We start from the raw sequence: 23,352 nt of genomic DNA on the forward strand, positions 1-23,352 counted from the left end.
CAACAGGACAACTACAACATACAGTTACAGTATCCTCTTAATTTCTCCTTATCTTTTGAATGTTATTGTTGTGAACTTGAACTTCTACGAGTGTGACTCTGTGCGTTTGTTTGCTCTCTGCTTCAAATTCATCCCTCCAGATATTTGATAAGTTTCTTTGCTATTTCTCAAACGAATTTAATGTACTAATAAGTGTTTATTCTCTCTGAGGGCAGAGAGGAAAGTGAAATTGCGTAATTATAATTATTACTGCAGGCCTGTACTGTCAAATTGTTTCTTCATAGTTACTAGTAAGTTGTAGTAAGTACTACTTTTCAGTAACCTAACCATCCATTTAGCAAACAACTTCATGCATGCAGTAGTGTACTTCCTTTATGTCCCTTAAAAGATTTATGGATATCTTTGAATCCAAAGATTTGTTTTTCGTCATTTGTTGTTTGTCCATGCTGTGTTTTTTTTTCCTCTCTCCACAAAACTTCCCCAAAACCTCCAATCCCATCCAATTTTTTAAACCCTAACCCTCTTCCCCCGGGCTGCAAAGCAACAGAAAAATCATTCTAATCAGAATTTCATGTGCGCCATCGTGGATTGATCATCAACAACATCCTCCTCCTACACGCGACAAATCGAATGCTTAATGCTTATGTTGCTTTGTCCTTTGCCCTAATACTATTTCTTATAGTAGCCATACTCCAAGCAACTAGTACTTAGTTATCTTTTGAATACTTTAACACTGCTTAGGCTACAATTTATGGCACTGCTCTCTACCGTACTATCTATCGTACTGTTTCTAATGCTTGCCTCAGGCCACTCAATGTTTCATTTCCTTTTTTTTCATATGCTGCTACTGCCAGTGTGTACCACTACTACTACCAGCACAACGATGATATTTCAACAATCCAGGATTCAAGTCAACACCCAACCTTAATCGCCATTTGCCATGCAGCCAGCCCTGTGCCTCTATTCTCAAACACCAATCACAGGTAAGATAAGCATTTTTGGGAGGTAGAATAATGGGCTAGGACTCGGAGGAGAGGAGAGACTGACAGTAGTACTAGTAATGCACTAGTAGGGCAATTGAATTCACTAACTCTGTTAGTGGCACTTTTGTACACGTTTGGACGTTTAGATAATTCATGCCGGTAAGTTTGAAGAAAGAAAACGTACAGTAACCCCCGCCCACCACCACACAAAATAATATGAACGTGTGTACTATGTTAAGTATGTAAAATAAATGAATATATTTCCCCTAACAAAAATAAACTAACCCAACTCACCCCCTCCCTAAACCCAACCAATGTCCAAATGTCCTTCTTCAAGTCCCTTTCCGCAACGCCCAATTCCCACCCCCCCAACAGTCTTTAAAAAAGGGGCAACGGAAAGTCACTTCCTCCGGCGGTGTCCTCGTGTGGACAGGTCCTGCACCTCTTTACGGAGGTCCCGGAGCTGGCGCTGTTGCTTCTCTGCCAATCGCTCCAGGTAGTCCACTCGCTTTCAGAGGTGGCGCAGATGTGCCATCCAGGCTCTGGGGGGCAGATGTTGTTTTTGCTGCTGTGCGGCGGCGGCAGGAGGCTGTCGGGCCACGGTGCCATTTCGCTGGAGGCTGCTGGCTGGTGGACCCGGGGGCACTGGAGGAGGATGCAGTAGTTGCTGTCTCCTCCTGCTCCCGAGCCCACAGCCGCCGATATTCAGCGCAAATGGTCTCCAGCTTACGTGTCCTGGCCTGGACAACCATCTCCTTGTGGGTGAGCTTTTTTGGAGCATCTATATGAAGAAAGAAAGAAAAATACTGTAGCCAATATTCTTTAACATTAAGTCAAAATAATTCAACAGAAAGTTATCTCACAGTAACACTAGCAACTTACAAGCACAGTATAACATTTTGGCATGTATCTTTCCGCAATCTTTGTAGGCCTGTGACATTAGTGGGAGTTTCAGGAATTTTACTAGCAGCACTATGGACTCACTACTACATAGTCAGAGAGTCAGAGACTACACCAGTCTTCTTCTTTTTTTCTCTTGTTTTGCAAAAGAAATTACTTGTACGTGAACTTGTGGTAGCTGGCATAATGCCAGCTCACTCAGCTTGCACCCAAGAAAAACAGACACAAGCCATGATGACGTAGACTCGCATTACTTTAAGAAGTACATGCAGGTGGGGATAGGAAGCTCTTACTTTTCTATAGGGGTGGCACTGGCCATACTCGGTTACATCACGGGCTACTGCTCAATATAATTTATATTTCGCACTGCCCCCCGGGCCTTGACTACTACTAAAGGAAAATGAAGATTATTCATTTCTGATCATATATCCTGCCGATCCCATGATCTTTGCTTATATGATGGATGACTTTAGGTGCTTTGTTTTGATAGATTGAGTGAACAACAGCAATAGTCCACCCATGACACAGCTGAAAGAAAATTATTTACATAGGGAGTGAGTGTGGTACCCATAATTGCCGGAGGAAGGGACTTGACTTGATATAATGTCAACTATACAATACATACACAATATATGCTGTGCTTGCAAAATAAACTACTGTACTGTTAGTCAAGGGAGTATTTAAATTTTCTGAACAATCAGAACTTCTAGTATTTGGATTCCCTCAGCTTTGCTACTCTGGCACGGACATGCTGTTCAAAGTAACACTGTTCATCCCGCTGAGCGTCTGTTCTACTACATATACCTCTGCTATCTATGAGGAAGAAGAAGATACCATCCAGGCTTCCAAAGTAAACGTCTATCATTCTTCTTAATGTCTCAACTTGTACCAAGTTTACTTTTTCTCAACAACCAACTCACACCCTTTTCATTTTATTTTGTAAACCACCGTCTTGACTTGCATTTGAGTTTGACCCAAATGATATATTGCAATGCACACCACACATGCATTTTCTGATTCACCCACACAGGCAGTCATCTTTTCTTTCTCCTCCAACCATCCTTGCTTCAACCAGCCATGCATCTGATTCCTTCCTATCAGCCACCTCTGCCTGCATTCAAAGAACACGTACCATTCTTTACAGTCATAAATGTTACGACTCGCTCGTCCTTCTTTTCACCCTTCTTTCCCTTTTCATTCTTCACATCCCTCAAGAACTTCTGATATGACTTGCCTTCACGATAAAAGTTTTCCAGCTGAGTTGAAGAAAAATAGAGGGGGCCATTGCTTACCCGAGAACTACCGCCGCTAATGCTATTACTAAGTCAAGGTTGACTGTCTTCTCCGTGATTGGCAAAAATGTAGTTCTAAATTAGTAACTGTTCTTAACAGTACAGTGTACTCTTGTACTAGTGTACTGTCTACTGTACAGTACATCATACGCTCCTTTGTGAGCCTACTCTAAAATGTCAATAAGTAAGGAGTATAATAACTTCCCACCGTCCGCCGCTGCTAAGCCATCACCCCAAGCTCCTCCTGGTGGCACTTGTGGCGCAGCCGCATCCGCCCCAGTAGTGGACCCTTCCGTGCTGCTGGCCCCGGCACTGGTGGTGGGAAGTGCCGCATCCGATGTTGTGACGCCTAGAAAAAACATTCGCAAAAACAACAAGTGATGGACCGAATGTAGATCAATGTCACACATTCCCCCAGTCAAAAGATCTGGGCCCAAATCCATCGTTTCTTTTGCACTCCACACCACCCTGGGTTAGACAATGGCGATATGCAAATCAGCTCTGACCCTGTTGCCCCATGGGAACAGTCCAGTCCGAACTACAAAAGCCATGTCCTTCCCAGAACGGAATCAAGCATCCGAGGACCGGACCGGTTTCGAGGTAACACCTCTCATCAGCCCGGCTAGCTTGACTCCAAGTGGTGTGGAATGCCTGGGACCCACGTCTGGGCATCCCCAGCGCACTTAGGGCGGCAATTGCAAAAACAACAAGTGATGGACCGAATGTGGATCAATGTCACACATTCCCCCAGTCAAAAGATCTGGGCCCAAATCCATCGTTTTTTTGCACTCCACACCACCCTGGGTTAGACAATGGCGATATGCAAATCAGCTCTGACCCTGTTGCCCCATGGGAACAGTCCAGTCCGAACTACAAAAGCCATGTCCTTCCCAGAACGGAATCAAGCATCCGAGGCTGGGGATGCTCAGACGTGGGTCCCAGGCACTCCACACCACTGGAGTCAAGCTAGCCTTAAGTGCGCTGGGGATGCTCAGACGTGGGTCCCAGGCACTCCACACCACTGGAGTCAAGCTAGCCTAAGTGCGCTGGGGATGCTCAGACGTGGGTCCCAGGCACTCCACACCACTGGAGTCAAGCTAGCCTAAGTGCGCCTAGAAAAAACATGTCATATGTTTTTAGATGCCAAACACCACCCCCTATTTCGTCTCATAATGGAAGAGAAAATGGTAATACATAATATATACAATTTTTAATTATTGGGACTTAAGAAAAGTCACGGTTTTGGGGAGGGTGTTGTTAACCTATATGCTTAGCCATAACATGCAACACTTTTTGGCACAACTGATGAATGCTTGCTTTTTAACGTGCAACATTTTTCTAATTACAGACAGAACCAACTACTCCTCATCACCACTAGGAGGACTTGAAGTTCCAACAAGGTGAGGGCTCCCGAGTCCCGCACAGTTACTTCTGACTGAGGTATGTGGAAGTCGAACTGCACCTATCATCAACAATGTCCTATTTCTCTTGTCCATACTTCTGTATGTGCGAATAGTCCCTGAAACACTAGCGGTATGGTATGTGCTACTCTCAAATCAAAAGTCAACTACTAGCTTATTCTTAGTTGACATTGACATTTTGTTATTGGAAATTGTCAAAGCACTAACATTAAGAAGACTGGAATACACAGCAAGGGCAACCCAGAGGACTGCACTCAGTGCCTCTAGAGCTATTGCTGGATCAGAGTTTTGTTTAACATCATTTGCCGACTGGGCAAGCTTAGCTACCTACACAGACCGACTCATAATAATAGTAAATAGTAGTAGCACAGAGAGTGATGGTAGAGAGGCAGGATAAGAATGCAGAAACAGTCTACAAGAAGATCAAAGACTATTTTGTAAAAAATTGAATTAGGCAACAGATTGGAATGAATAGGAGCTGTAAAAGTTAGGGAAGTATAATGATATTAAGAACAGAACAACTTACTGGGGCCAGCAGAAGAGGCTGCAGAAGACCATTCCTGCCCACTGCCCGCCGGAGTCTGGGGTGTACTCTTCTTGCCCCTGGGAGGTGCTGAATGTGAACATGAAATAAACACAAACATGGATGATTGTTTTTTTTAAATATTTGATTTCTTTGACCACAATCTAAAATTATCTCGGGGAAACAAATTACCAACAATTGCACTAAATGTATTGACCTATCTGGTCTGTATAACTAGGAGGATACTAGTACAGTATGGCTGGATTCGCAGACCGTCTACTTGGAAAGTTATGTAAATCACTAACCAAACAAACAACAACAAAAAGGTTCTACTACGACTGCCAGCACTCAGCAGCACGCGACGTGACAGACACAGTCCGTCATCATGATTGCACACCACTAAAAATGTCCTACTACTAATAACAAGTCATAATATACTCAACCTATCAATCCACCACTAGCTCTTCTTCTTAGTGGCAGCAGGAGTACAAAGGAAGGACTAAACTTGAGTCTCTAGTCTCTCTAGCATTACACAGTTCTGTTACGCACTAAACTCATACATATTCAGGCCAAATGAGCACAAAGTTGCAAACAAGTAAGCATAGTAGCAACGCCACTGAGGAGGCGGGCACCTGCAATAACAGAAGATATTTAAACATTATTTTACAGGCAATGTAATCGAATCAGTAACATTCTTGCTCTTCGGGAAAAACATATATTAGCAATATAACCTAGAGCAGAAGAAAACAAAGTAGTTATTAAATAGCTACTCACCAAGGCCAGGGATCTCCACGCCTAGCATGGCCAGGCACACCTTATCCCACAGCTGACGACGCTCCTGTAGGCCATACCCTTGACCGGGCCTGCCCCCTGCTGTCACGGTCTTTGGGAGGTGGCGCTGAACATAAAATATAAGTGCGGCCACCTCCAGCAGGCTGAAAACCTCCCTGGCCACCACATCCTCCCCCCTCAATGTCCCGCAAGGGAGCCGGTACGTGGTGCGGGACCCTTCCCCTTGCTCTTCCCTGCTCCCTTTGCCATGGTCCTGGACAGCTGAAAAAAAAATAGGAAAGAATAGGGAAAAAGTAAAGAAAAGAAAAGAGTTAAAAAAGAAGCTTTAAAGTAACCAAAAGTAGAAAAAAACACAAAATATAGATGTAGAAAAAGAGAGGGATAGATAATGAGTAAAAAAATCCCAAAAAAGTTCAAAGAAACAAAGTATTGCAAAGATTAGGGATAGAATTGAAAAAGCATGCCCAGAACCATAACAATGACTGAAAAACAAGATAGCCGCGCCCGTTGAGGACCTCGTGTATAAGTTTGCTTGATATTTCCCCCGCGAGCATGCAAAAACACACGCAAACACGTAATCGTGCCCCACGCACAACGGGAGCATGCATCTAGCGCCCGGAAACGGAAATACGCAATGCGAACAAGTTGGCCACTCTCATGTACAACCGCATGGGTAACTTCACGGTTGATGCGCTGCAAGCGTCCCACGAACACACAAAAAGCCCCGCGAACATGCAAAAAACAAATCTGCAAATTTGCACGAATTCGCAAATATTGCGGATCGCGAATTCGCGCATTTGACCCATACTTAGAAAAGGAGCTTAATTTTTTGCCTAAGGGACGGCAGTGTAAAATACTTACTCTGTTTCCCGTTCGGATTTAACAGCAACCTTGAGCAGTTGTGTTACCCTTGCGGTATTGGTAGCAAACAAACGGTGTTACATTTCTTATTCTTTTGCAAGTTTTAAGGAAAGTATACAAAACAGTATTTGATCTTGTACTTTAAGGCACAAGTTATTTCAGAATTCAAATAAGCATATTTCAAAATCTTACAGCTTGGAAGTGATGATTTGATTTTCCATGTGAGTGTGTTCTTACAAGCAGAGGTAAGTTCACGTGCTTCCATGAGTGAATTCTAAACGTGACAAAGCCTCCGTAATACTGCTTAGCAAAATGCATTTATTATCGTTTCTCTTACCACAGTGGTCATTAACACCGCCGGCCAACAAAGTACTTTATGTTGCTGCTAGTATTGGTACAAAATAAGAATGGGGTTACGATTAATTATACCTGCCCCTTGCTGCTAAATGCTGTCAGACTCACTGCATGTTACCGCACGTTATCTGTAATATGCTGCTGATTTTGCACACTGGCTTAAATTTTTTTTTTTTGCACTATGTCGTCAATGCTGCTAGATTTGTATGCACGTTCAACTCTTTTAATGTGATTTTATCATTTTATTGTGGAATTTATTGTCGCAATATCGCATTTGCATTGGATCAGAATGAGCATTTATGTGTTTTTAAACTTGTATTGTATTTTTCCTGTTGGTGGTGATGAACTGTGCTTTTATGGATATTCTTATCAGAATAAAGATTATTTGATTGATTGATTGATATGCCTTTAAAAATAAAAAGTAAGTATATTGCAGATAAGTAAAAATCCCTTTTTAAATATATATATATTCACTGAAAAAACCATAGGTTTCACACCCGTTATAGTTAGGAATTAGCATTTAAAAAACCTTTGAAATTTACTGAAAAAAACCATAGGTTTCAGCCACGTTATAGTTAGGAATTAGCATTTAAAAAACCTTAGAAATTCACTGAAAAAAACATATGTTTCACAGATGTTATAGTTAGCTGGACATTTAATTCATACAAAACCATAGAAATTCCCCCATTATAGTTAGTTCAGCTAACTATAACTCATGTGCCCGCAATGCACTGCTGATGACGTCCCATATTACATCACTCATGACATGCTAATAGGCCACCTACATCTGGCCCATAGTTCTTTCTTTGACCAGTGAAGGTAGTTCTAAAAATACCAGTTTTTTGTGTGTTTTCAGTTTTCTTATTTGTTTGTGTTTTTTCAACAAGTTTTTTTTTAAAACAAAACAATGGAACTGGAACCCTAAAGGTGTCCAACTGGAACAAAAGAATAAAAAAAGAAACTAATGCCAAGGACAGCGATGTTCCTGCATCCTGCGTTTTATCAGATCAATAGGCTGTTCCCTATAACACAAAAGTTTATCACAATAATTGCATACAATTTTAACGTCAGCAAAATCAGGATCAATTAGTGGGTGTGGTCTGCTTGCTGAAAATTCTGCTGCAGTAGTTGATGTGCTTGGTGCAGAAGCACGTGGGTTCTCCTGCAACCTCCCTGTTGCAGCTCGAGCAAAGTTATTGGGGTGCAAGTTCTTCACGTGTCGCACCATACTTGCTGTGCCAAAGGAGTATTTTTTTAGATGGATCACTTCTTGAAAGACTTGTTTGGCAAATTGTGCAGGTTACTTTTGGAGCATTAACCTCTTTTTGCCCTTCTGGAAAAGTAATAAATTGCCAAATTAGAGCTTCTTTCCTCTTCTTTGGAGGTTCTTCAGGAATGAAATATTCCTCTGAAGAATGGCTGGAAGATGAGTCCATTGCTGTTATTATGGTAATCTTCCTTCTATTTGACAGGATTCTCAGAACAGATGCTTCTTCTAAGAAAGACAAAGTGGAATGATTAAAATGGGACGGAACTTTCAACAATTGGAATAGGAACTATTATGAACCAATCAAATCCCTTCTTTTAAAGTCATATGGCTTTGCGTACGCTTACGCTGACCTTACGGTGCTCTTACAATGCGAGTACACATAAGGTTCCACAGCGATTTGTGTAATTGCTTTTAAAAGTAATATACGATTGTTTAAAGTTTAAAAAAACAATTTTCATAACTATTCTACATAATGTAATCTGTTAGTATGTTCATTAAATACATAAATATATGTTTTTAAACAATTAAAAACATTTTCGCCTTTCCCGTACGGGGCGTCGTACATGATGTCACACGGAAGATTTTATGCGACGCTTAACGTCAAAGCGTATTCTTAGCGCATGCGCGAGTACGCGCTGCGAATGATTAGCAATACAAACTATGGTGCAATCACTCTTGCACTGTCAACTCAGAGGACAGAGCGCGCAACGAGAATAGTTACAAGTGGTCACTCATTGGAGATCGGATTCTGGGTCTGCCTCTCCGCACATGAAAACCCCGCCCCGTCTCTCTCTGTTGTTATTTATTGGTGCACACACTCATACTTGCGCAGTGCACGCCCGCCCACACTTTCCCACATATCACCACGTACCTTTCTTACTATTACTAAGCCTGGAACCCAATACATTAGCCAATGGGAGGTCCCCCAGGTCCGTCATTCTTCTAGATCGCGAAAACGCTACCAATGACGACCCTGGACTTAGTTTGGTCAGCCCCCGCGGTTCCCATATAAAACAGATAGTGACCTAACGACGCTCTCTTTTGCATCCGCTGCGGTGACAGACAGACTCTCATCGTCGTCGATTGTACTACGAACTGTTTGCTGGAGCGGAGGAGGACTTGTGACACTCGACGTGGTGTCACTGCTGCTGCCTTCCAGCCAGGCCATCATAGCCGCAGTGCCGCCGTCACCCATGCCCACCCACCCAGGCCCAGCCAAAGCCCCAGCCTTTGAAAACAAGACAAGAGACGACAAAAGCAAAGGTAGGAGAAGCCGCTATAAATTGTACCTGCCTGATAGTATTTTTTTTTTTTTTTTTACTGTCACGTGGCCCTCGAAGCTCTGATTTGCTTTACTTTTCTGCGGTACATGCTCTGTGCTTCATTGGATTTGTTCCCTCCTAATCCTCCCGTTACTTTTAATATTTATTGCTACCTTACGTGGCCTTCTCAGGCCTCTATTCGTATTGATCGTACATGGTTGATCGTAATATTTCCTTCTGCGTCAAGGAGCACTCCTTGGCCTTTTCTAAAGAAATTGTACTTACATGACTTTCTGTGTCCTATTTTTGAAGTGTCACGTGCTTTAGCCTGTATTCTTATGAATTGTGCGTTCATAATAGTATTATTTTTTGACTGCGTCATATGGCCCTCCCAGCTAAGGGTGGGCGTAGTATGCGTAGTGGGGCTACGCGAAGCTACGCAAAGTGGGCATGAAACTACGCCCACCCATGCACTTCGCATAGCCCCACTACACGCCGCCCGCCTCCCTCCCGCCCTCTCCTAAATACCTAATTAAAGCTAAATATACTACAAAAGTAAATTAAAGGCACTTACCTGGTCCGTGGCGTCCCGGGGCTCCCTCTTCTCTTTCGCGCCGCTGCGTCTTCATCCCAATGCGCATGCGCGGCCGCCCGCGCATGCGCATTTCTCGGTGGCGGGCAACTGCACTCCGTCCACGGAGCGTGCGTAGTGTTGCCTACTACGCCTACTTTGCAAAATGCAAAGTAGGCAACACTACGTACACTCCGTGGGCGGAGCGTATTCTTGCACCCAGGATTACTCCCAGCTCTGTTTTGCTTTATTTTTTGCTCCATGTGCTTTGTACTTCATCGTATTTGTTCCCTCCTAATCGTCCTGTAACTTTTATTAATTATTGCTACCTCACCCGGGTGGCCTTCCCGGGTCTCTATTGTTATTAATCGTATATGGTTCATCGTAATATTACCTTCTGCGTCATGGGGCCCTAGTAGGCCTTTTCTAAATAAATTGTGCGTGCATGAATTTCTGTGTACTATTTTTGAACTGTGCCCCGTGCTGTAGCCTGTATTGGTCCAATTTGTGCATTCATATTAGAATTATTTTTTTACTGCGTCACGTGCCCCTCCCAGCCGTTTTGCTTTACTATTCTGCGGCACATGCTCTGTGCTTCATCGTATTTGCTCTCTCCTAATCCTCCTGTGACTTTTAATGTTTATTGCTACCTCACGTGGCCTTCCCAGGCCTCTATTATTATTCATCATATATAATTGATCATAATATTTCCTTCTGCATCAAGGAGCCCTCCTTGGCCTTTTCTAAATAAATTGTACCTGCATGAATTTCTATGTCCTATTTTGTCACGTGCTTTAGCGGGTATTCTTATAAATTGTGCGTTCATAATAGTATTATTTTTTTACTGCGTCACGTGCCCCTCCCAGCCGTTTTGCTTTACTTTTCTTTGGCACATGCTTTGTGCTTCATCGTATTTGCTCCCTCCTAATCCTCACGTGAATTTTAATAATTATTTCTACCTCACGTGGGCTTCCCAGGCCTCTATTCTTACTGGTCGTATATAGTTGATCGTAATATTACCTTCTGCGTCACGGGGCACTACTAGGCCTTTTCTAAATAAATTGTGCGTGCATGAATTTCATATTAGTATTATTTTTTTACTGCGTCACGTGTCCCTTCCAGCTCTATTTTCCTTTTTTTTCTCTCATGAATTTTAATATTTATTACTGCCTCACATGGCCTTCCCAGGCCTGTTTTCTTACATATTCTGCTTTCATAAATATATATGTTGCATTTTTGTGCTCCGCCACGTGCTTTGTGTTTCAACATACGTACTCTCTCGTAATCATCATATTTGCTCCCTTTTAATCCTCCACTGACTTAACATTTCTTGCTTCCTCACGTGACCTATAGTTGTTTTTTTTCTGTGCTCTAGTTGGCCTATGAACGTTTTGCCTCCTCAGACTACCATAGATTTAATTCGTAATAATTGTTGGATTTATAACTTTGACACTACGGTGTTGTACTAACCCTTTATTTGGCATAGGTTACCTAACCATTTTTCCCTCTTTCGTACATCTTTTTATAACATGCTTTCGCCAAAATACATGTTTTCGACACTTCACCTCTTCATGATCAGTGTTTAAGTGCAATTGCTGCCTTTTTTGAAAGTGTAATGGTAATTGTTTGTCCATGATTAAAATGTTACTCTTGATAGCTACGTATACCAAGACTGCTCATGTACATGCAACTACTGGGCCTACAACAGTAACTGTGCCACCCACACAAGAAACTCTAAATATGAAAATCAAGCCTATAACTGCAGGGCTTGAGCGCCCTTTGTTAAACTGTCATGTTTTCAAAGTGCATCCATTTGACAGGCCTTACCTCTGTATTTGTATAGACTGTACTCTATATCCCTCGCTTCTGCACACAACATACTTCTTAAACTACATTAATATGAGAAAGTTATTTTGGATTAACTGTGTTTAAGACAATTTCCTGTTAGGTTATTAAATTAACTTCTTCTTTAAGAAATGTTACTTTTTCAAAATTAATTTGCAAGAAGCATAACCAAGTGATAATTCACCAGCACATGATCAATCTCCACAACGTGATCAATCTTCACAACGTGATCAATTTTCACAACCTGTACCAGGTACACCACGCTCTGCTACATGTAAATTGTGTATACTACACCTAATAGCGTATGATGTATATATTGGTTCCTCTTTAGAAGCTTGTGTGCTTTCATATATTTTACAACTAATCCATACCTTCCTCTCAAAAATATGTCTCTCAACAACAAATATATGTATATTTTCATTCCTATTACAGTTACTTATCTTTAAGTAATAATTTCCCATCAATCTGTGTACTGAAATTCTCTACTCTGAAACCTATGATTGGTATGACATTCAGGTTTGACTTTTGCTCAACATATACATTTGCTATTATGTTTTCAGCTTGCAGAATGCTACCCAACTCAGCAGCCAGTAGCCCAGATTTTCACTAATGTAATATTTCTGAAACATAATGGACTGAAAATTGCAGTGAACCGAATGGAGTCATCATGTTTGACTTTAAACAATAATATGACACAAGTTGTGGGTTTGCTGTATGATCTCCACATCTTGGGACATTCTACGTCTATATATCCAGTGTATAATCCTATTAGTTGGAGGTGCTCAAAAGATGGTGTTTACATACCCACCTACCAGGGTAACGATAATATTCAAGACCAAAGAATGCCCAGAACAGAAAATTATTACAGCTACACCAGAGCACACTCTATCATTATATCTGTAATCCTAAACCCAACCCAGGTCAGTCCAGAGAACAGAGATCACTGTGGGGCACTCTCCCACCAGAAGTACACTGGTGGGAGACTGCCCCATAGTGATCTCTGTTCTCTGGACTGACCTGGGTTGTGTTTAGGATTACAGATATAATGAGTGCGCTCTGGTGTAGCTGTAATATATACGTTTGACTTTAACATTTCAATGATAAATAAGGTCTCACACTCTAGTGTTGTCCTCAACATTGAATTCTTCTTCATTTTGTTTTTTCATACAAGATCTTTCATAGACAAAGACATATAATTTCTTTTTAACATAGTATAGTAAGATATTGTCATTATAGTTGTGAATTTTCAATATTGTTTGTAATAAAGCCATTTGAATATGTTTGAAACAGTTGTAACCGTCTCTAATCCTGGATCTAAAAACACCTAGATGCATTATATATTGCAAACTAAAAGGTCGATTATATTGGCGGACGGACTTGCGTCCGTCTGCCACCCCCGAGGTGGAGGGACCGTCCGCAGGGGCAGCGGTGTACCCTCCATAGCAATTAGGATATGATCGCCACCCTGGCGTTCACATCCTGTATCTTTAACATTGCGGCAGGTGCTGCTTGAAGCAGCACCCGCAGCAAAGTTAAAAATGCATGCTTTGCATTTGCATGCACAAAGCGGCAGGCACCGCGCGGTGCCTGCCGCATTGTGCATGCAAATGCAGGGGGGCACCATAGGTACCCCCCATGTGCACCCAACCCCCCCTTTACCCAGGGGGCCCGCAACGGGCCCCCAAAACAAAGTCTGTATGCTTTTCAAAGCCACAATGAGAAGGCATCTGCTTTTGGCCATCCTAATATGGCTGGCGGTGTCTGATAGACACCGCCACCATATTAGACCTTTTCCGCGGTCGCGGCGGAAAAGCGGCGGACGGACTTCCCCTCCGCCACGGTCCCCCTGCCATTGTAATATGGCGGGGGGAAAATAGGTGGCGGAGGGGCTAGGATGGCAGACGGATCACCACCGACTGCATGGCGGTGGTGATCCATCCGCCATCCTAATTGACCCGTTAGTTTTTAATTGTTAGCATTGCTGTTACGATGTCTTAATGTACATCTTTTTTTACATTTAGAGTCTGTTGAAAAGTATTGTCTTCTGCAACCAAGATACTTCAACAACATACGTGCAAAAGTTAATGGTAAGTACCCTCAATGACTAAACACAGAATTTAAAAATTAAGTGATCTAAGTCCTTGGAGTCTTTAGAACGCATTACCTCTCCAGTTCACATTTGTCTAATACAGAAACTATGTTACTCTCATTCAGATAACTGAGGCATTTGTAAGGGTCTATTAGAGTTACGTCCACCATGTTGGAAAGCTGGATATGCACCCTTCAAATTAATGGAGTCGTTACCACGTTTCCACTAAGTGATGAGAGATAACTATGTTTACCATGTAAATACATATAAAGTTTTCATTTCAAAAAGCTATTGACCTTTAAACAATGCAATCTTAATAACAAGTTACTTTTCACTATCTTCCCAACAGGCCCAATGTTTGGAATGCAGCAGATGACTCCACCTTGACTTAAAAAAACAAATGTTAATCTTACTTACCTTTTACTGGTTAGATATGTAAAAAAATTATCTTTTTAAGTAACATATGATTGCATGCAACATGTCTAAGTAGACATTAGCACACTCCTGCAATCTAGTGTTGTGTCTGAATTATGTTAAAAGCTAATGGTGAGACAAACTTCTTTCAGCTGTCACGATTTGCACAATCCTTTTAGAGTTGGACCAGACTTCCTCTAACATTCCTACTTAATTTTCTTTTTGAAATTCAACAATTATTTTGTTTAGGTGTTGAAATATAAATTTAAATCTTCCTCCTCTTTGAAAGTCAAGAAGCAATACCGCTCCTCTACACATGATTGTTCAATGGAAGTCTAAAAAGTAGTGGTAATTCCACTATCACTATGGTAGATATCTGACAATAGAATCTATGATATAGTTGCACCACTATTCCATGGTCATAATCAAAAAGGTGTGTTTACACTCAACAAAAAGAAAAATTGATCACTTTTTAAACTGGACAGCATTGTTCCTAAACACCCTTTCACTGCTTTCTTCCTTACCTTCAAAAAAGATGTCATGCATTCAATCAATCAATCAATCAATGACATTTATAGAGCGCGCTACATACCCGTAGGGTCTCAAGGCGCTGGGGGTGGGGGGGGTGCTGCTACTGCTCGAACAGCCAGGTCTTCAGCTTCTTCCTGAAGGAGAGGTGGTCTTGGGTCAGGCGCAGGTCGGTCGGGAGGGAGTTCCAGGTCTTGGTGGCCAGGTAGGAGAAGGACCTTCCTCCTGTAGTCGCTCTTCGGATGCGGGGGACGGCGGCGAGGGCGTGGTTGGCTGATCGGAGGTGGCGTTTGGGAGCGTAGAAGTTGACTCGGCTGTTGAGGTAGCTCGGGCCTTGGTCGTGTAGGGCTTTGTGTGCGTGGGTGAGGAGGCGGAAGGTGATTCTTTTGTTGACGGGGAGCCAGTGAAGGTCTCTCAGATGTCCGGAGATGTGGCTAGTTCGTGGGATGTCGAGGATGAGTCTGGCTGAGGCGTTCTGGATTCGCTGGAGTCTCTTCTGGAGCTTGGCGGTGGTACCGGCGTAGAGGGCGTTGCCGTAGTCCAGTCGGCTGGTGACGAGGGCCTGGGTGACGGTCTTCCTGGTCTCTGTGGGGATCCACCAGAAGATCTTCCGTAGCATGCGTAGGATGTTGATGCACGCCGAGGAGACGTTGTTGACTTGCCTGGTCATGGAGAGGGAGGAGTCCAGGATGAAGCCCAGGTTGCGTGCATGGTCTGTCGGTTTGGGTGCGGTGCCCAGGGCGGGTGGCCACCAGGAGTCGTCCCAGGCGGAGGGTGAGGAGCCCAGGATGAGGACCTCCGTCTTGTCCGAGTTCAGTTTCAGGCGGCTGGCCGTCATCCACTCGGCTACCTCTTTCATCCCTTCGTGCAGGTTGGCTCTGGCGGCGGCGGGGTCGTTGGTCAGGGAGAGGATCAGCTGGGTGTCGTCGGCGTAGGAGATTATGTTGAGGTTGTGCTGGCGTGCGATGGCCGCGAGGGGGCTCATGTAGACGTTGAAGAGGGTGGGGCTCAGAGATGATCCTTGAGGGACGCCGCAGATGACTTCAGAGGCCTCTGACTTGTACGGTGGTAGGCGGACTCTCTGTGTTCTTCCATCGAGGAAGGAGATGATCCATTCCAGTGCCCTCTCCTGGATTCCGACGTTGCTGAGGCGCTGTACTAGGGTGCGGTGGCAGACAGTGTCGAATGCCGCGGAGAGGTCTAGGAGGATGAGGGCCGCTGTTTCTCCGTTGTCCATCAGGGCTCGGATGTCATCGGTGGCGGCGATGAGGGCGGTCTCGGTGCTGTGATTGGCTCGGAAGCCGGACTGTGAGGGGTCGAGGGATCCATTCGTCTCGAGGAAGGCGGCCATCTGCTTGTTGACGGTCTTCTCAATGACTTTGGCTGGAAACGGGAGGAGCGAGATGGGGCGGTAATTCTTGAGTTCGGTGGGGTCCGCTGTGGGTTTCTTGAGTAGAGCGCTGAGTTCGGCGTGCTTCCAGCTCTCAGGGAAGGTGGCGGTGTCGAAGGATGTGTTGATGATGTCTCGCAGGTGGGGTGTGATGACAGCGTCAGCCTTGTTGAAGACGTGGTGAGGGCAGGGGTCGGTCGGTGATCCGGAGTGGATGGAGTTCATCGTGCGGATGGTGTCTTCGGTGCTGATCGGGGACCAGGCGTGGAGGGTGGTGGTGGGGGGTGGTTGTTCGGTCTTGGTGTGCGTTGGTTGGTTGTTGAAGCTGTTGTGTATGTCTGCGATCTTGTTGTGGAAGTATGAAGCGAGGGAGTTGCAGAGGTCTTGCGATGGGGTGATGTCGTTGTTTCCTGCGCTGGGGTTGGATAGCTCTTTCACGATGTTGAAGAGTTCCTTGCAGTTGTGTGCGTTGTTGTCCAGCCGGTCCTTGAATGCAGTTTTCTTGGCGGCGCGGATCAGCTGGTGGTGCTTCCGGGTGGCAAGCTTGAAGGAGGTCCTGTTGTCCGGTATAGGTTCCCTTCTCCAGACTTTCTCGAAGGCTCGGCAGTTCTTCTTGGAGCTCTTGAGTTCGTCGGTGAACCATGGGGCTTTCTTGCTGCCGGGTCTGCTGGGCGGGGTCCTCAGCGGGGCGAGCTCGTCCGCGCAGTTGCTGATCCACTTCGTGAGGTTGTCGGCGGCCTGGCTGGGGTTCGCTGAGCTGGCAGGAGGGTGCTGGCTCAGGGAGGTGGCTAGCTGGTCTGCTGTGATCTTGCTCCAGCTTCTGCGGGCAGCCTGTTGCTGGTGGTGGTGGTGACATGCATATTCTTTCAGGTCTGTATATCTCTAATGTAAAACAAGCGCACTTGTTTTACTTTTCTCACTGACATATATAAACTCATCAGTCACTCCTATTGCAAGCTTTTACAATCCAGAATACTGAGTACTACGTTATGTGTGGGAGGGTGCCAATGCATAACCATGCTAAGTTTTCTTTAGCTGCATGGACTCATGTAGTGTAACCTGTCAAAGACTTTAAAATGCTACCCCCCCACTAGTCCTAAAGGCGGATGTAGAATTCAACCGTTCATCATAAAAAAGAATTGAATGTCATTAAGTCCAAAGTATTTCTGTATTACGTAAGCCCTAATGTGTCCTTAAAGATTCCAGCGAAGTCCAGACACATACTAACTGAAACACACCAACCATTAGTAACCTGTAAAATTTGCCAAACAACTCTTTCAAGGTGTGATCAATCCAATAAATAATTCTTTGGCACAGCAAATATAGTGCAACACGTAAACAACTTACACCCCAACAACTTTCCTTGAGCTGCAACACAGAGATTGAAGGACAACCCACTTGCTGCTGCACCAAGCACATCAACTGCTGCAATAGCATCTTCAACAAACAGTCCATACTCACATATTGATCTTGAATTTGGTAAACTTAAATTTCTATGCATTTATTGCGATCAACTTTTGTGTTACGTGAAACAGTTTATCAACCTCATCAAAAACAAGAAACGGGACCATCGCTGTCCTCAACAATAGTCATTAGACATTCATCAAGCTTTTTTGTTGTAAGAACTACACCGTCCAAAGGCAGTAAGAAATTTGCACACTTGCTACCTTTCTTGCGTCCTTTCTATCACACAGTGTGTGTACTTTGTACACTTGCATTGGTTGCTTAGATGTGCTACCCATTTCTCAAGTTCCCACTGCAGAATCCGGTGCACAGTCTGTATAATTGACTGGAAATCCAAACATCCACTTCCCTCACAAGGCAGTGGGTACTTTGCACATCTGGAGCCTTTCTTATTTTTCACCTTTTCTATCTTCCACTCAATCAACACATCATCTACACGTACACACACCTACTTGCTGCCTTTCTTGGCTGGAGTTTATCAATTATTCTTGAATTTCATATTCTAATTCAAAGTCATGGCCCTTTATCGATCCTTTTTGTTGTAACTACTTCCCCGCTAAAGGCAGTGGTTAATTTGCACACTTGAAGCCTTACTTATTTTTTACATTATTCATCTTCCACTCAATCAACACATCATCTACACATACACACACCTACTTGCTGCCTTTCTTGACTATGGTTATCAACTATTCTTCTATTTCATATTTGTATTTAAAGTGCAGGCCCTTTATCGAGCATTTTTGTTGTAACAACTACCCCGGCTGAAGGCAGTAGAAATTTGCACACTTGCTGCCTTTCTTGGATCGGGTTATCAATTATTCTTGAATGTCATATTCTGTTTAAAAGTCAAGGCCCTTTATCGAGTCTTACTGTTGCAGCTACTACCCGGCCAAAGGCAGTGGAAAATTTGCACACTTGCTGCCTTTCTTGGCTAGGGCTATCAATTATTCTTGAATTTCATATTTTGATTAAAAGTCAAGGCCCTTTATCGAGCCTTTTTGTTGTAGGTAATACCCCGGCTGAAGGTAGTAGGAAATTTTCACACTTGCTGCTTTTCTTGGCTGGGGTTATCAATTATTATTCAAGTAATGCAAAGTTCAGACCCTTTATTGAACCTTCTTGGTAACTATTATCCATGAATGGCAGTGGTTAATTTGCACACTTGCGTCCTTTCCACCGCACAGTGTGTGTACTTTGTGCACTTGCTTAACTCCTGAGATGAGATACCCCTTTCTCAAGCTCCCACTGCGGAATCCGACTCACAGTATGTAATTCACTGGAAAACAAAACACCCATTTCCTTTACAAGGCAGTGGGTTGTTTCCGCATCTGCTACCTTTCTTCCTTTTCACCTTATTCTGCATCCACTACCTCAAACACACCTACCTGCTAACTTTCTTGCAGCCTTTGCCAAGTATTTTTCTAACTCAAAGTAGAGTCCCTGAAATTGGGCCCAGTGTTGTAATTTTCAGCCCTACAGCCGACATTGGTAACTTAATGCACTTATATTGCTTCCTTCAATGTGGTAACCATTTCTTAGGATCCCACTGCAAAATTCGATGCCCTATCCGAATAATGAGGTGGAAATCTATAGATCCACTTCCCTGACAAGTCAATAGATAGTTTGCACGTCTGCAACCTTTCTAATTTTTCACCTTTTTTATATTCCACTCAACCAACACATCATCTACACATAACACACACCAACTTGCTACCGTTTTTGGCTGGGGTTATCAATTATTTTTGAATTTCATACTCTGATTCCAACTCGTGGCCCTTTATTGAGCCTTTTTGAAGCAGCTACTACCCCGGCCGAAGGTAGTGGTAAATTTGGACACTTACTGCCTTTCTTGGCTGGGGTAATCAATTATTGTTCAATTTCATTTTCTGATTCAAAGTCAAGGCCCTTTATCGAGCCTTTTTGTTGTAGCTAATACCCTGGCCGAAGGCAGTAGGATATTTTCACACTTGCTGCTTTTCTTCACTGGGGTTGTCAATTATTTTAAAAGTATCTACCAGCTTAGGAACAATATTTTCTTTTGGAAACAAATTTCTAAGTAATCGTCTCTGTAAAACTTCGACTAAAGACATTACTTCAATTACTGTTCCTCCCCTCCGATCATGTATCATCACAGGGTACGTTCAACCTCAGCGCCAATGGTATTACTAACTCAGTACACCAGAAATCATCAACACAGGCCCGTATTGAATAACATGACTTATTTACACAAAAAAATATCCTACTTTTTGGAGATATAGTTCAACTTACTTCTGTGAATGGACAACCAATGTTGATTAAAAAACTTGATTTTGAAGACTTTGCTACCAATGCATCCTGCTTGGACCACGCATATTCGCAGACTTCACAGAACTTTGTTCCTTCAGGTGCCACTAACTCATTCCACCACTTATCATCGCTGCATTCACACACACTAAATTACCAATATTGTGCAGCTGCAATCAATGCCACGTATTCATGAAGTCTTGGAAACCGCTACCTCCTACCATCACCACATGTCCGTATTCAGCCAGAATTCAACTGATTCTTCATTCATTACGTATGAAGTACCTACCAAATAAAGTAATCTCCCTCAAACCTACACAAAATCGCCAATTGCCCTTACTAAGCCAGAATTCACAAGACCAATAAAAATTACTATTAGTACATCCTGCCCGGACCGCACATCTTCGCAAGCTCCACAAACCTTGTTGTTTCATGTACCACTAACTCAGTGGAAATTAAACTATGTATAACACCTATTTCATATTCTGATTCAAACTCAACACCATTTATCGAGCCTTTTTGGTGTAGCTACTACCCCAGCCGAAGGCAATGGCAAATTTGCACACTTTCTGCCTTTCTTGGCTGTGGTTATCAATTACTCTTCAATTTCATATTCTAATTCAAACTCATGTCCCTTTATCAAGCCTTTTTTCATGTAGATACTGCACTGGCAGAAAGCAGTGGGAAATGTGCGCACTTCCTGCATTTCTTCGCAGGGGTTATGAACTCTTGTTCAATTTCATATTCCTATTCATAGTGCAGGCCCTTTATCAAGCCCTTTTTGTTCTATCAACTACCCTGGCCGAAGTCAGTGACAAATTTGCATACTTGCTGCCTTTCAGAGACAATTTCACAATGTCCTCAGATTTTCCTAAAGTTTGAACAGTAGGAAATTAAGCCTTCATTTTTTCAATTTAGAGATATTTCTACTGTATGTCTTCAGATTTTGTTTAAATAAGTGACAAAAAAGCATTCCTCCATTTCTGTGTCAACTACTGCCTTCGATACACACTACGGACAGCAGGGTTCAAAACTTGAATTCAGCTTTCCATCTACACTATGCACAGCATTCAAATTAGCCTTCATTTGTGTAAGGCAGACACAATTTTATTAATGGATGGCACAAGAAACATTCCTCAATGTTTATACTAAGTACTACCTTCAAATGTACACTTCAAACAATAGAGTTTACCTCTTCATACCACGAGCACATCAGTACTACAGAAAACATTGAATCCAGCCTTCCTTTATTTCAGGTAGAGACTAATGGATTCTATATCTTCCGATTTTGTAAAAGAATGTGACAAATAGTATTCATCTATAACTCTGCTTACTAAACCCTTCAATCTACACTGCGGACAGCAGATTTCAAATCTTGAATTCACCTTTCCATCTACACTAAGGACAACATTGAATCCAGCCTTGCTTTATTTAAGACAGACAATTGTACTGTGTCCTCAGATTCTGTTAACTGTGACAAAACAGCATTCATCGATCTTTGTGTCCACAACTGCCTTCAATCTACACTGCGGACAGCTGGGTTAACAACTTGAATTCAGCTTTGGAACTAAATTTGTCTTCAATATCTGTGCTGACAACTACCTTCAATATATTCTGCAGCCAGTAAAAATAAAAACTTGATAGCAGGAGCTCCACTACTGCAAAAAACATTCAATTCAGCTTTGCTTTATTTAAGGCAGAGACTAATGGATTTTATGTCTTCCGATTTTGTAAAAGAATCTCACAAATAGCATTCATCTATAACTGTGCTTGAAGGAATCAAATTTTACAAGGCCGGACTATACTTACCAATAGCCCATATATAACATAAAGGAATAATAAGGCAGTCGGCAATGGAGAAGGTCGAATCGTTTATTCAATCAAATACAAGCCCTGTCAGGGGAGCCTCGGTCTACACGACCCACGGAGGTGCGCAGAGGAGACTGACGAAATACAAGTGGTACAAGGCATATATACGTTTTCACACATTCCGGTTAACACCCTACAAGGAATAACACAAGTTGTCAGTAAGCCAGCTGGAAAACCCATATATATGGCACCACTAATTGCTAGTAGCTAAGCTGAAGCTATTCCGGGGGCAGGTCAGTGAGGCGCCCTCTTGTCTATCTAAAACCCGGGGAGTACAGGAACGGGCTCTGCTAGCATGCACGCATCCCACAAGAGGGGCAGGTGCGACCTTGGGTTTCCCTGAGCTGCACACAAAAGATCAGAGAAGCAGGCTGAGTTGTTCAGCATGGTTTCGTACCAAGAGCTAACCCATGTGACTTCTGGGAAACAGTACATGAACGAAGGGAAATGAAACAAAGTGACCCTAGCTATATGAATATGTCTGAACGGGCCTACATGAATCTTTCATTGAGCTAACATATATAGTATAATACTATGCGGTTATTCATACGCATATACGGTTATATGGTACATAGTGGGCCAATCATGAACATATATATAATGTTATATCCCAACAGACGGCCCTTTTGGCCTACTATGGCCAATATAACTACTTCACTCTACAAACACCCCTTCATCGATCTGCATGAGGTCTGTTACCTCTTTGTTTCTCTACTTTTTCCTGTCGAGAGAGGGTCAGAGCAGATGTTATCTTATTGGCACAAAAGGTACAACATGCTGGGCAACATTGGAGGCATAAACAGCATGTGAAAATAATCCCAAATGCTCCTGCCAGGACCATGAATATCTTCGAACCCCAGGTAGCTAAAAGGCCCCGAACCATCCACTGAGGGACCAAGTACCATTCTCTTCATGAAGTTCACTAGCTAATCGATGTAATTTTTTAATGGCGAGATGTATGGTAGGGGCCGAATCGGGAATAAAAACGCAACAAGAGCTGCCGATCACGCGGCAAGCTCCGCCCCTATCTGCCAGGATGACGTCTAACACCATCCGATTTTGGAGAGAAACAAGCCTCGTAGCCTGAAGCTCAACAGTGAGGTTGGTCAAAATCTCAGTCGTGGTTTGAACCACATTTTCCACAATTCTAGACAAGCGCCTTATATTTAGACTATTAAAAATCAGACCCCAGTATGGGGGAAATGTCTTCAAACTGCTGTAGCGAGGTTTCTGTCTGATCA

This window comes from Lissotriton vulgaris, chromosome 7 (genome assembly GCF_964263255.1).
Source record: "Lissotriton vulgaris chromosome 7, aLisVul1.2, whole genome shotgun sequence".
Lineage (NCBI taxonomy): Eukaryota > Metazoa > Chordata > Amphibia > Caudata > Salamandridae > Lissotriton > Lissotriton vulgaris.